We start from the raw sequence: 13,397 nt of genomic DNA, 5'->3' as shown, positions 1-13,397 counted from the left end.
AATACCTTGCTCCATTGAAAGCGGTTATCTGGATCCTTATACATTTAGGAGAAATACAAAAGACAATAAGTTATAACGCAGCAAGTGACAATAATGGAAACCTGGAACATAGGCTTTTCTGGGGGGGGGAAAAAAAAAAAAACCTCTTACCTTTGGCTTGGCTCCGTTTTTATTCTCTCCCTTTAAAAAACAAACTGAAAAGAAACTTCCAGTAATTTCAGCTAGAAAATTAACATTCCAGATTGCTCTCCTTCCTGAGGATGATGATCATCTGATTTACTGCCTCCTTGCCTGGTTTAAATCAGTAAAGAACATTAAGCACAAGTTCTAGATATATTTGAAAAGACAAATTTGCTATTGCAAAGGGCACTGCTGCAAGCAGCCAAAGGTTTCAATGCCTTAACCATTAATAAATCCCCTGGAGTCCTTGAAACTTTCTCAGCAAGATCATCCAAATAGCAAGCTCCCAGCCCCCTTGGGATGGAGCTCTGTGAGTTTCTAACCTGGGGTTCTGGTCCTATTAACTTTTCTTTTTGTGCATTTGGCAGGTATTTCTGCTTCCTTGGCTGCTGTGGGGCTCCGGGAATGGTCTTCTCTATCATCCTACAGGCCTCACTCTCTGCAGTAGGTCCCCTGGTGAAGAAAGGCCTTTGGGGAAAGCCAGGAAACACATCCAGAATTTCTGCCATTCTATCATGTTGTAGAGACATTACATGACTGTTTTTAAAAACAAGGTTTGAGAGTTACAAATCTGGAGCTATCAGAGGACTAAATTGGAAGCAGGGAGGTGGAGGGAGATTTCATACACTCTGAATAATTGGAAATGCAGAGTTTTACACAAAGATAATTTTTAAAGTGAATGCTCTCCTAAAAGGGGCTCATAGAAAAGCTCTTAACAGGCAATTCTCCCCAGCCCCTTCCAAACCCAATTCACATTCTGATGCAGTTAAAGCAGGACCTTTCGGAAATTTGAGTTGTTCCAAGGGAACATTGTACTTCTACAGTCCTCAAAAGGTTTTCAACAAGCATGAAAGTCCCATGTGTATGGGAACCCATATGACCCAAATAACCAGGGAGCAATGAGCCTTTGCACCTTTGGGTCCAGGAGGGAGGTATATGAGCTGCTCTCTCTTCCAGCTCAGACCCCAGGGCCCTGGGCAACAAGCTCGTCTCTCATACCACCTCATCAGTAAGCTCATTCCCTACTTTGTTTGCAATTCCCCTGGAGGTGGGCAGAGGAAACAGGACAAGATAAAATCAAAGTAATCACTGCTGCTACTTTTGAACAGCTCTGATGGAAGACTTACTACATGAGAGGCTGTAGTTAGCACTAGGGACAAGGAGGATTTAGGATTACACACGAATTTCAATTAACCATGTTAAACCTATTGCTCTAGCCCTGCCTGCTGTCAACTCCCCAGAAAAGATAAACTTCTCCCCTCAGAGCCATGATTTTGGACCCTCTCAGCCCTCCTCCTTCTGCTGATTTGAGAAAACTGCTGAATCACACTGGCTTTCTTCCCCAGCAAAGAGACGATCTGGTTGCAAACCTCCTCAATCCTAAGAGTTCATTCCCTCTATCCTCACCCAAAAAGTGCTTCTTCCCTCTTTCTTTGTCCAAGGAGAAAGGGCATTTTTTCCTCCAAGCAACTTATTAAATTTCTCATCACTCTTTGTCAATAAGGAATCAGTCTCACCCCTGGCCTTAGCTCTTTTCCAAAAAATGTCTGAGCCAAGGAAAGCTGGGGATTCCTGGCGCCATGGAGAGCCGGTCTTCTTCTATTAAGATGCTGAGCTGAGTAACCACCATTGACTTGCAGGTCCTCCCCGCTGAAATAATAATCACCCCTTTATTTAGATCCAGCAGTTTGCAATGGTCTGTCCCAGGAGTTGGCTAGGTCCCCATCTGCCAACATGAAAAGTAAGCTGTGGAAAGGGTGCCCAGAGAAATGCCAAGAGCATCAGGCTGGGAGTCAGAAACTGAAACTGACATTAATTAAGCAGTAAGGTGAGGTGCTCCCATTGTGGCTCAGAGGGTTAAAAACCCAACATAGTATCCATGAGGATGCAGGCTCAATCCCTGGTTCTGCTCAGTGGGTTAAAGATCCAGCATTGCTAAAAGCTGTTGTGTAGATCACAGATGTGGCTTGGATCTGCTGTTGCTATGGCTGTGGTGTAGGCCTCAGCTGCAGCGCTGATTCAGTCCCTAGCCCAGGAAATTACATATGCCACAAGTGAAGACCATAAAAAGAAAAAAAAAAATTAAGTAGTAAGGGTGAGAGTTAGAACTCAAGTCTGTTTGGACTAAACCTTATGAACTTAATAACAATTATCCTACTTCCTATATTAATAACATGCTAATGATCATTGCTCATGAACTGTATGCTGGGCACTTGATTAGGCATTGCTATACCCAATTTTTATAGTTAGGGAAACCGGTTGACTTTGGTAAAAATAAGTGATAGAACTAATATTTGAGCCTAAGGCTGTCTAACTCCAAAGCTAGCTGTGGCATCATTCAAGTGTCCAATGAGCAAAGGCAGGTTGTAATGAGAAAAGGGAGCAAGACTGAACAGCGTCCACAACCATGGAGGCTTGTTGGTGACTGGGCCAGGGCAGGGCTGGCTACATTAGGAGAAGAGCTAGAGGAGTTTCTCTCAAAGTTCAGCAGAAACGAATCTGACTAGCATCCATGAGGACGCAGGTTCAGTCCCTGGCCTTGTTCAGTGGGTTAAGGATTTGACACTGCTGTGAGCTGTGGTGTAGCTCTGATCCCGCATTGCTATGGCTGTGGTATAGGCCAGCAGCTACAGCTCCTATTGGACCCCTAGCTTGGGAACCTCCATGTGCCATGCATGCAGCCCAAAAAAGACAGGAAAAAAAAGGAGTACAGCTGGAGACAAAGGCAGGATCAGGTGGTGGCAGCCTGGGTGGAAATGCATCAGCAGTGCTTCTGTGCCTGGGGTAGGGACATTCCATACCCTCAAGGGGCAGCAGCAGGGACTAGAGAGAGACCCACCTGGAGTCAACAACAAGAGATTATGACTGGGCAGTAGCCTGAGGCCCAGAAGAGGGTCAAAGCAAAGCCTGAGATGCAGCTCCTTAGGAACACACAGGGCAGGTGGGGTGAGGAAGTGGTTGGCAAGGCATCAGACTGTGTCTAGACCGCAGCCACCAGGGACTAGCCCATAAATTCCATGCTCCTTGAAGCTGGCCACCAACAAAACTTAAACAAGTGCATTAAATTAAAAGCAGAGATTAGAGAAAAAGAAAAGTGTCAAGACCTAGGAAATCTGAGTAGGAACACAAGCAAGGAGGCTCCGGGCAAGAACATAACCCCAAACTCTCCAACAGCAACCATGGCCTGAGAGAAGAAGCCCCTCTGGCTCCAGGGTTAGCCTAGGTGGTCTCCAAACCCACAGGAATGTCAGTAAGTGGGGTCTAACTTAGAATCAGATGTGTTACCAGGAAACTCCCCAAAAGGGCATGCCTTCACTCAGCCATTCATTCTCATAAAGGTCATTATCTTGGCCATAATCAAGAGGATTAAAATAACAAATTATACATGAAAGGCTGCCTGGGCTGAAAATGAGAATAGCGTGGAAAGTTGAACTCAGCCCTTCTGCCAAAAATCACACTATTTACAGAGATGTGTAGAAAGTGATACATGATACATGAACTAGAGGCCAGGAGAGCTACACGGTTTGGGAAGGAGCCATGGAGGAAACCTGTGCTTTCTTCTCCCTACTTCAGCCCTCAGATGACTTAAATCTGTGATTTAGCCCTCCCTCCATTCTACTTTCTTCCTCAACTCCAAACCCCAAGCCTTAATCTCTCCTCCTGCTTCTGATCAGCCATCATTTGAGTGTGTAGGTGTGCAAAACAAATGATTTTAGGAACCCACAGGTGAGGAAAACAGAAACAAAAGAAGAAGCAGTACCTGATGTCTCAAGGCAATGACCTGAAAGGCAATGAAGGGGATCAGGGTAAAGTCCCAAAGTAATCCAGTGTAGACACCAGCACAGACATGGGCTGATGGTCATGCTTCTTCAGCACCTGGAATAGGAATTTTGAATCATAAATCAACATTCGCCTTGACCCTCTGAATGTCTAGGGGATTGTCTGGAAAGAGAGAAAAGATGCTGTCACTGCCATTGAGGAGACTTCTGTCTTATAAGCCTTTATGGGCCCTTATAGCCTCAAAGATTTGTCTCAGAATGGGGCTCAAATGTCAGGGCAAGGGAAAAGAGGACTGTCATTCCTGAGAGTGAGAGAAAGCCTTAGGAAACTCTCTCTTCCCACTGGCCCCAGACAAAGGGTACAAGAAAACTCAGAGAGGCTGAGCAATTAGGTCAATATCACTGCTGGGATTACAGACCCCATCCTAGTCATGGCCCCTTAGGATCCCTAAAGATCAAGCATCTGGGAAGAACAGCAATAATACCATATTATCGTCCAATCTAGGATACTAGCAGTTGTAAACTGCATTCTGGTTTCAGAAATAAAATGTGAGTGAGCTACGGTAATGATAAGATGATTTTGATTGTTCAATGCATCTCAACTTCAGATACTAATATGGAGTTGGGGGTGCATCTTAGAATCAATAAAATTTCATAAACATACCTATGCTTGGCATTACTGAAACTCAATAAATTCTCATGGAATGACACTTCTATCTCCTCTCAAGTTAGGAAAGACCTTATTTTTGACCAATGAAAACTGAGCAGAAGTGAACATCACTTCTAGGCCAATTGTGTATAATTGGCCATGTGTGACACTCTAGTGTTCTCTCTCCTGAGGCAGTAATCATGGAGGCACACAGTGGCAGCACATGGAGAGGATAGCATCACAAGAAGATGGGATCTTCATCAGCTTGGCTCTCTGAGGAACTTCAATGAGAAGAGTTCCCCTGCCAACCCATCCAAACCATTTTAGTCATGTACTGTGAGGGAAAAAAAAAAAAATTCTTTTAAGCAACTGAAATTCCAGGAATGTTTGTTACCACAACATAACCTAAACTCTCCTGACTGAAACACTATCTTATATTTAAATAAGGCATTATTTGGTCTTCATAACTACACATTAAGACAAGCAAGACAGGCACTATTCCCTTTTTAAAGATGAAAGAAATCAAAGTTCAAAAAGACAATTTACAGAATGGGAGAAAATAGTTTCAAATGATGCAACTGACAAGGGCTTAATCTCTAAAATATACAAGCAACTTATACAACTCAACAGTAAAAAAGCCAACGACCCAATGGAAACATGGGAAAAGGACCTGAATAGACATTTCTCCAAGGAAGATATACGGATGGCCAACAAGCACATGAAAAAAATGCTCAACATCACTGATTATTAGAGAAATGCAAAACAAAACTACCACGAGATACCACCTCACATAAGTCAGAATGGCCATCATTAATAAGTCCACAAATAACAAATGCTGGAGGGGGGGGGTGGAGAAAAGGGAACCCTCCTGCACTGCTGGTGGGAATGTAAGCTGGTACAACCACTATGGAGAACAGTATGGAGGTACCTTAGAAATCTATACATAGAACTACCATGTGATCCATCAGTTCCACTCTTGGGCATATAACTGGAGAAAATTTTACTTAAAAAACACACATGCACCCGCGTGTTCATTGCAGCTCTATTCACAATATCCCAGACATGGAAACAACCCAAATGTCTATCAACAGATGACTGGATTAGGAAGGTGTGTTATATATACACAATGGAATACTACTCAGCCATAAAAAGAATGAAATAATGCCATTTGCAGCAACATGGATGGAACTAGAGACTTCCATCCTGAGTGAAGTAAGTCAGAAAGAGAAAGACAAATACCATATGATATCACTCATATCTGGTAACTAATATACAGCACAAATGAACCTGTCCACAGAAAAGAAAATCATGGACTTGAAGAACGGACTTGTGGTTGCCCAGGGGTAGGGGGAGTGGGAAGGATTGGGAGCTTAGGGTTAATAGATGCAAACTATTGCTTTTGGAATGGATTAACAATGAGATCCTGCTGTGTAGCACTGAGAACTATGTCTAGATACTTACAACGGACCACAACAATGGGAGAAAAAATTATGTATACATGTATGCGTAACTGGGTCCCCATGCTGTACAGTGAGGGGAAAAAGTGTGTTGGGGGAAATAAAAATAAAAAATAAATAATTAAATAAGAAATCAAGGTTCATAAAGGTTAGCCAAATTGTCCAGAGTTGATTAGCTAGCATGGGGTGGAGGAGGGCTATGTGGGACTAGAATTCATGTCCTCTCACTAAAGAATGAGCCCACAGTATCCCAATCTCTACCCGGTCTCCAAACCCCTGTTCAAAGGATTTTAGGAATATATATACATACATACCTACCTTCTTTGGGCAAATGGATTTTCAATCTCAATCTCTTTCATTTAAGCAGCAGTAAAACACCCAAGAACCTGGCCAACCACAGAGCTTGAGATCTGGAGTACAGGTGAGAGCTGAGCCCTGCCTACAATGCCACAGTGACGTGTCTGTAGCTGAAACATAAGCTGGTAAGTTCTAGAAAGGCAGAGTGATGAATGCCAAGATGAGCATTTTTACAACCAGCAGGTAAAGAGTGACAGAAGACAGAGGGGTGGTATCTAAAGACGATAGTTTCTTCTTTTATGTTTTGCATTTCACTTCAGTTTCTTCAACTTATCTTTACACCCTGAGTGGAAAATTAGACCCAGTTGCTCTAAAATTGCCAGCAATCACAAGATGACATCCAGGAAATTCTAATCTCTTATTAAAACATGGAGACAAGAGACTCAACAAGAATGGGCAGCCTCCCGGGATTCCTGACCACAACACCACCACTCTGATTACATTCTGTGCTCAGAACCTCAAATTGTGCAAACCCAAATAATTTCCCCAAATCAACACTGTGCTGAGAATTTAGTTACTTCAATTCTAAGCTGAGAAAAGGAGCTCCCCTAGGGTCAACTCCTAGGGCCAAAATATCAATCAGCTGGTGTCAGCAACTGACTTCAGGGTTTGCCCTGGGTGCCCAAGCTGGTTTAATGTTTAATTTCAAGACAAGAATGTGAACTTTATTATTCCCCAATTTTAGGGAAACTCTCAGGGGCTATTTCCCTCACACTCTTTCCTTCAATAGACTCCAAGCCCTGCGCACAGTCCCCTCCCAGGATGATGGTTTCATTCAGTCTTCTAAGCTTGGCTAAGCACTTGGTCCAGAAAATGTGTGAACTGTCCCTGGAACAGGCATGTTATGTTCGTAGCCAGAGTTGTGAGCATGACCTCATCAACACCTCCGAAATTCAAAGCAAAGAAATGCTTATAAAATAACTGCCTAAGTCCCTCTTTCCCTTATCTGATGTCTCAGCAACTGTGGCTCCCTTTGTGGTAACTTGATAAGCTAATGTTCCCTCTATATAAACATAGGTGTACAGAAAAGAAAAACTTTCCGAGTTTCATACACCTTACCTAGGAGGGATACATAGGATATTGTTAATGCTGAGCATTTTCTTCTTAAAATGGCAAGCCTGTCTTTATCATTTTTCAGCAAGATAGTCAACTCCACTGTGGAACCGGAGGAATTCCCTCAGATTATAAGATCAGGTATTCCTATTGTTTTGTAAGTAAAACAGATATCCATAAGGCAGATATAAACCCTGCCTGAGAAGATTCTGTGCCCCTTTCCTCTTATAAAAAAAAGCACTATATTCCCACAGCAAGGCTCTGACTATCAGTTGTTTATGCAGAGCCCAGGACCATCTACAGCTAGAGAACGTCTGAAAAATGCTTCTTAACAGCTTGAGGGTTTCTAGCCCCCTCAAACATTGGCTGAAGGCCGTGGACTCTCTCCAATAACATGCACACATAAAGCTGTGGACTCTCTCCAATAACATGCACACATAAAGCTGTTTGTGGTTTCAGGATGATCACATGCCCCTAAAGCCCATCCATTTTTTCCGTACTTTGACCTAGCCCTGTCCCTCTTCCCCAAGGAAAGGGGTGTTCATACAGGACATGCCAGGTCACCCAGCTGATGCTGTTACCCCATTTCTCCCACAGGAGCTTGTTACTCGCTCCCAAAAAGAGTGCTGTCCTAAATTCCTCTGCATCTCGGTTCCCCCCACAAACTGAGAACTATAAAACATGCCGACCCACCTGATGCGACATTGTGGGAAACAAATTAAGGACGAGACATAAATACCCTCTGAATTATGGATTAAGAATTGCCTGTTGGTGCAATATTGTTGGTGAAGAGTGCACGTGTCAGCTGTAATGGGCCCCATCCATTCTGCTTCCAAGCTCCTCCATCTATGTTTGCTGAACGCACCAGATCGTTGATTTGATTTTTCACCAAGGGCATCCGGGGTTCACAGTGCTTACACATGCCTTTGCAAATGAGCATGTGTGTGAGGGGAACCACAAGGCTGTCTATCCTTTAAAGTCGATGTATTGGCACCTGGGGAACAGACAAATGTTGCTGCAATCTCAGTAATTCAGAGGCTTCCATAAATCACACTGATGAGAAAGAAATGCTAAAGCAGGGATATTGTTTTCTGCCACCTAGAAGAGAGAATAAATGGTTTTCAGGGGATCCTTTAGGGTTGACCTAGTTGTTCAATAACGCACTCCTCAAGTTGTCAAGTGTAACCAAGGACTTCAAGGATAAGACACAGGAAAAATAAAGATGGTAATGAAAATATCATCCTCCATCTTTCTTAGCCTTTTTGGCATGTTAACTGCTTTAACAGGTTAAGAGTATTTATTTGTACAAATTTATTTGTGAGGGTAGATTAACCTGCTGCCACAAAAAGACACCCAATGATGCATAACAGGCTCAGGTGCAATAGGAGTTTAACTTCTCCCTCACATTAATCTCCTTTTGGTTCCACAAAACTGCCCCAGACTGATAGAGACTCTGCCAGCCTTAACACATGGCATTTGATGTTGTCCTGGCATCGATGCCACATACAGGAGGGTAAAGGCAGAGAGAATAAAGTTAGGGAGACTTAATGGAGCAGATGTGCGAGGGATACATAACGAACTCCTCTGCTCACGTTCCATTCATTAGCTACACTGAACAGCAGGAGAAACTGAGAAATCAAATCTGGGCAAAAAGAAAAAATGAACTTTCTTAAAAATTCTTCTTGGAGTTCCCACTGTGGAGCAGTGAAAATGAATCTGACTAGGAACCATGAGGTTGTGGGTTCGCCCTCTGGCCTCACTCAGTGGGTTAAGAATCCAGTGTTGCCATGGACCGTGGTGTAGGTCGCAGATGCAGTTCGGATCTGGTGTTGCTGTGGCATTAGATCCCTAGCCTGGGAACCACTGTATGCCACAAATCAGCCCTAAAAAGACCCCCCCCAAAAAAAAAAATCTTCTTTCCATAAATAACTTAAAAATAATGATAATTTTGAAATCAATTTCTGGCCAATATCTGGGTGAATAAATTCAGCCGGCTAATTTATTCTTATGTTCATTCACTTAATATGCATTTATTGACCATCTACTCTGTGCTAGTCACTCTTTAGACACTGAGAATATAGCTGTTTTTTAACAATAGCAAACTCCTTGTCGGCATAAAACTTACTTTCCAGTGTGATCAGATATCAAACAAGGAAAAAATAAGTAAAGTATATGGAATTTTAGTGTTGAGTATTAAGAAGAAAAATAAAGCAGGAAAGGAGAGAGGGGATTTTGGTGGAAGGTGGTTTACAACTTTAGACAAGATGTCTAGGGAAGTTGTCAGTATTAATTACCCGAGTTTGATTTTTTTTTAAATGTTCAGATTTGCTCCTTTCTGTTGTGAGCCACAAGGGAAGTCCTCAGATTTGCTCCTTTCTAAAAAACAAAAAAAAAAAAAAATGAATTATAAAATAAAACAGACACAAAAATGTGAAATCTAAGCTCCCTAAAACTCTCAAAAAATATCTCTGCATGGCTTGACCATGGTCAGGTCAGGTCCATAGTATTGGAGTCAGGCCGGGGAATCGTAATTTTAAAGACATAAATCAACAAGAATATAATCCAAAGGAAGCAATCAGGATGGGGAAGAGAGCTGAAACCACACTCATATTCCAGTATTCATTTATACCTGCCACAACAAATGTCTTCTGAGCACTGACCATCTGCCAGGCTCTCTTCTCCTCAGAGCCATGGAAGAACAGACAACAAACGACTCAACAAATAAATTAGAGGGCTTAGCAGTGCAAGGCCATGAAATGGGATTGAGTTTGGCAGGTTCAAGTAACAGAAAATCAAATACCATGCATGAGACAGAGTGGTAGGGCTCAGGATGAAGGGTTCATGCGATTGGGTCGAGACTTGCAGGCCATAGTAGGTGGCTTGAATTTTCCTTCCTAAGGGTAACTGGGAGCCACGGCAGCGTTTAAGTGGGCAGTGATGTAATGAGGGTATTAGTTTCCTACGCTTCTGTAACAAATAACCACAAACAAACATACCATTCTAGAGTCATAAATCCAAAATCTGGTTCATTTTACTAAAGTAACAGTATCAGCAGGACCAGTACTTTCTGGAGGCTGTAGGGGAGAATCCACTTCCTTGCCTTTTCTAGCTTCTGGAGGCCTCCTGCGTTCCTTGGCCAGGGACCTTTTCCTCTTGTCACTCTTGCTTCCATTGTGACATCTCCTACATGTATCTTAGTCAAATCTCCCTCTGCCCACCCCCCCCTTTTTTTTCTTCTTTTCCTTTTTTTCTTTTTAGGGCCATACCTAGTATATATGGAAGTTCCCAGGCTAGGGGTTGAATTGGAGCTGCAGCTGCCAACTTATGCCATAGCCACAGCAACAGATCCAAGGTGCATCTGTGACTTACACCACAGCTTATGGCAACACTGGATCCTTAACCCACTGAGCAAGGTCAGGGATCAAACCCACCTCCTTGTGGATACTATACCCACTGAGTCACAATGGGAACTCCTGCCTCCCTCTTATAAAGACACTGTAATTACATCTAGGACCCACTAAGATAGTCCAGTAAAATCTCCCCATCTCAAGACCCTTACTTTTATCATATCTGCAAAGTCCCTTTTACCAAACAGGTAATATTCACGGATTTTAGGGATTTGAAGCTCAATATCTTTGGAAGAAATTATTCAACCTATCACAGAATACCTGATGACACTTAAGCTGAGAGCCGTATTTCCCAAAATTCCTTCTTCAAATCTTGGGGATGTTACTAGTTATTCCATAAGTGGAAAAGTTTTCCTGAACAAATTAGTTTGGGGAAATTGGATTAAGCCAAATTTAAACTGTTTTCCTTACTTCTCAGAGCCTCAAATAAAACTTTCCAAAAATCAAACATAGTTGCAATTTATGTAGCAATGAACCATTTGTTTCCACAGAACATTTTATAAAACTGATATTCCCTGACACAAGTTCCAGGAGATACTGGCCTGGAAAACCCTCAGGGAGGTAAATTGCTTTGAGATCTTCAAAGAACTGTGGTGAAAAAAACTGAAGTACACATGTGTAAGGCCCTGAATGCGAAACCAGGAACAAATGAGAAAGCACTAAAAGTTCAGTTTGGGGCTCAGTAACATCCTTCTAAGAATCTCCTAAAATGAAATAGGCTTCTCCAAAATACAGTACATCTTATCTCATCAAAAGTGTTCACGATGGTGTATAGCAGTACTTCTCAGATTACCCTGTGAATACGCATCATCCGAGGGCCATGATAAAATGCAGACTCTGACTCAGTAGATCTGGAGTTGGGCGTGTGATTCTTTTTTCACAAGAGGTGATACTGATGTTATTGGATGATAGAGAGAAATTGGGTTAAGCGGTTAAACCCAGCATCTTGATATATTCTGAGGTCTGCACCATTGAGACAAGCAGAAGCTTACTGATCTTGAGGGTTTATCTACCACAATGAGCATGAAATAATAAGACAGTGAAAACTATAGATGCTTGATATTGCAACATAGAAAATATAACCAAGTCAATACGTTTTGTATAGTAGGAGAGATTTCTTTCCAAGTTTGTATTTAGTCTAGGAATTTCTATTACCACTGAATACCTGAAATATAGACATTGATATAGATATTAAACATATGACTAATACATGAGTCTTATTTTTAATCACTTGTAGATTCCGAAACCAGATAAACCAGCTTCTTAGGCTTGTGTATGGAATAAGAATAAATCCATTCTGAACTGTAGCATAAAACTGGCCTGATTTTATGGGGTGAGTCCAATGGCAAGCTAAACTTGATTCATTCAACAAATAATTTAGCACCTCCTATGTACCAGATACCCCACGGGGGACTGGGGAGCCAGCAGTGGGTGAAATAGACATGATCTCACGGGCCTTAGCAGACCCTAAATAAATAATCACCTAGCCAAACAATTAAAAACCATGATAAGTGCAATGACTGCATTTAGCAAGGAGACATAAGAGGGTATGAGATATATGGTAATAAAATATTAAGCTGAGTCGTATTAGACAGATAGGTGTCTGAAAACTAGCTTAGAACACCTCAATTCTATCTGCCTTCCAGAAATTTCTCTGGAAGGAATGGCAAAAAATACACTCCTATTCTCTTTACTGAGTGGATGTCAAGATACTGTGGGAAAAGCCTCAGAAAATAAAATGCAGTGCCTCCACCCAGTAAGTCAATTCTTTCCACAGCCATAAGAGAGGAAAAATCTCCGTTTTTACTTTCAAGGACTTTTTTGTTTGTCTGTTTGTTTGTTTTTGCTTTTTTAGGCCATACCAGCGACACACGGAGGTTCCCAGGCTAGGGGTAAAATCAGAGCTGTCGCCACCGGCCTACACCACAGCCACAGCAACGTGGGATCTGAGCCACGTCTGCAACCTACACCATGGTTCACAGCAACGCCACTGAGCAAGGCCAGGGATCGAATCCGCATCCTCGTGGATACCAGTCAGATTCCTTTCCTCTGTGCCACAACAGGAACTCCCTACTTACGAGGACTTGTGAACACAAAGAGACATCACGAAGTAATAGTAATGATGATGATGATGAAGAACCATTTCTGCTTTGAGTACCTACATCCTGTCCAAAGGACCCAACCAGAGGAATGAAATCAGCAGTGGACACAAGGCTTTGTTCTAGTTTCTTCTTGTTATTGCCCAAGGATATTTATTTTGATGCCACTATTTGTGGGTAAATATCACATCTCCTAATAAATTGCTGACCCACTAATATTCAGTAGAGATTTGGAAACCTGTGATGGATCCTGCTGCTTTTGTGCAGGAGAGATGAAAAAGTGATTCCTTATCTTTTATTAGTGCATAGTATTATATATCACAATTTATGATCAATAAATACATTCTACTAGTTATGAGTATTTGGGTTATGTCTCATTTGATACTATCAATAATGAGGTGACTGTGAGTATTCCT

The 13,397-nt window shown here is 42.2% G+C and overlaps 2 long non-coding RNA genes across 41 annotated transcripts in view; one reads left to right on the top strand and one right to left on the bottom strand.

The window, feature by feature from the left end:
* Positions 1-13,397, top strand: part of LOC146404854 (uncharacterized) — a 1,116,837-nt gene that overhangs the window by 532,997 nt on the left and 570,443 nt on the right. The gene's annotated exons all lie outside the window — the stretch shown is intronic.
* LOC102165712 (uncharacterized) overlaps positions 1-13,397 on the bottom strand; it is an 846,917-nt gene that overhangs the window by 555,481 nt on the left and 278,039 nt on the right. For 10 of the 38 annotated variants that reach the window (XR_014842123.1, XR_014842102.1, XR_014842099.1 and 7 more), the window contains exon 2: positions 9,770-9,851. The exons of 14 other annotated variants lie outside the window; for them this stretch is intronic. This is a non-coding gene — a long non-coding RNA (uncharacterized LOC102165712). Of the gene's footprint in view, positions 1-150; positions 292-1,697; positions 1,907-3,940; positions 4,057-4,623; positions 4,943-6,383; positions 8,470-9,769; positions 9,852-13,397 lie in introns of those variants that run through there. 14 more of the 38 variants (XR_014842104.1, XR_014842097.1, XR_014842112.1 and 11 more) reach the window with 9 other exon arrangements.

The sequence above is a fragment of the Sus scrofa genome, chromosome 3 (genome assembly GCF_054392235.1).
Source record: "Sus scrofa isolate SSC_HxYL_T2T_F1_AM1 chromosome 3, Sscrofa_HxYL_maternal_Yorkshire_Landrace_v2.0, whole genome shotgun sequence".
Classification (NCBI taxonomy): Eukaryota; Metazoa; Chordata; class Mammalia; order Artiodactyla; family Suidae; genus Sus; species Sus scrofa.
The sequence above is the reverse complement of the archived record's forward strand: the minus strand, read 5'-3'. Positions and strand labels throughout refer to the sequence as shown.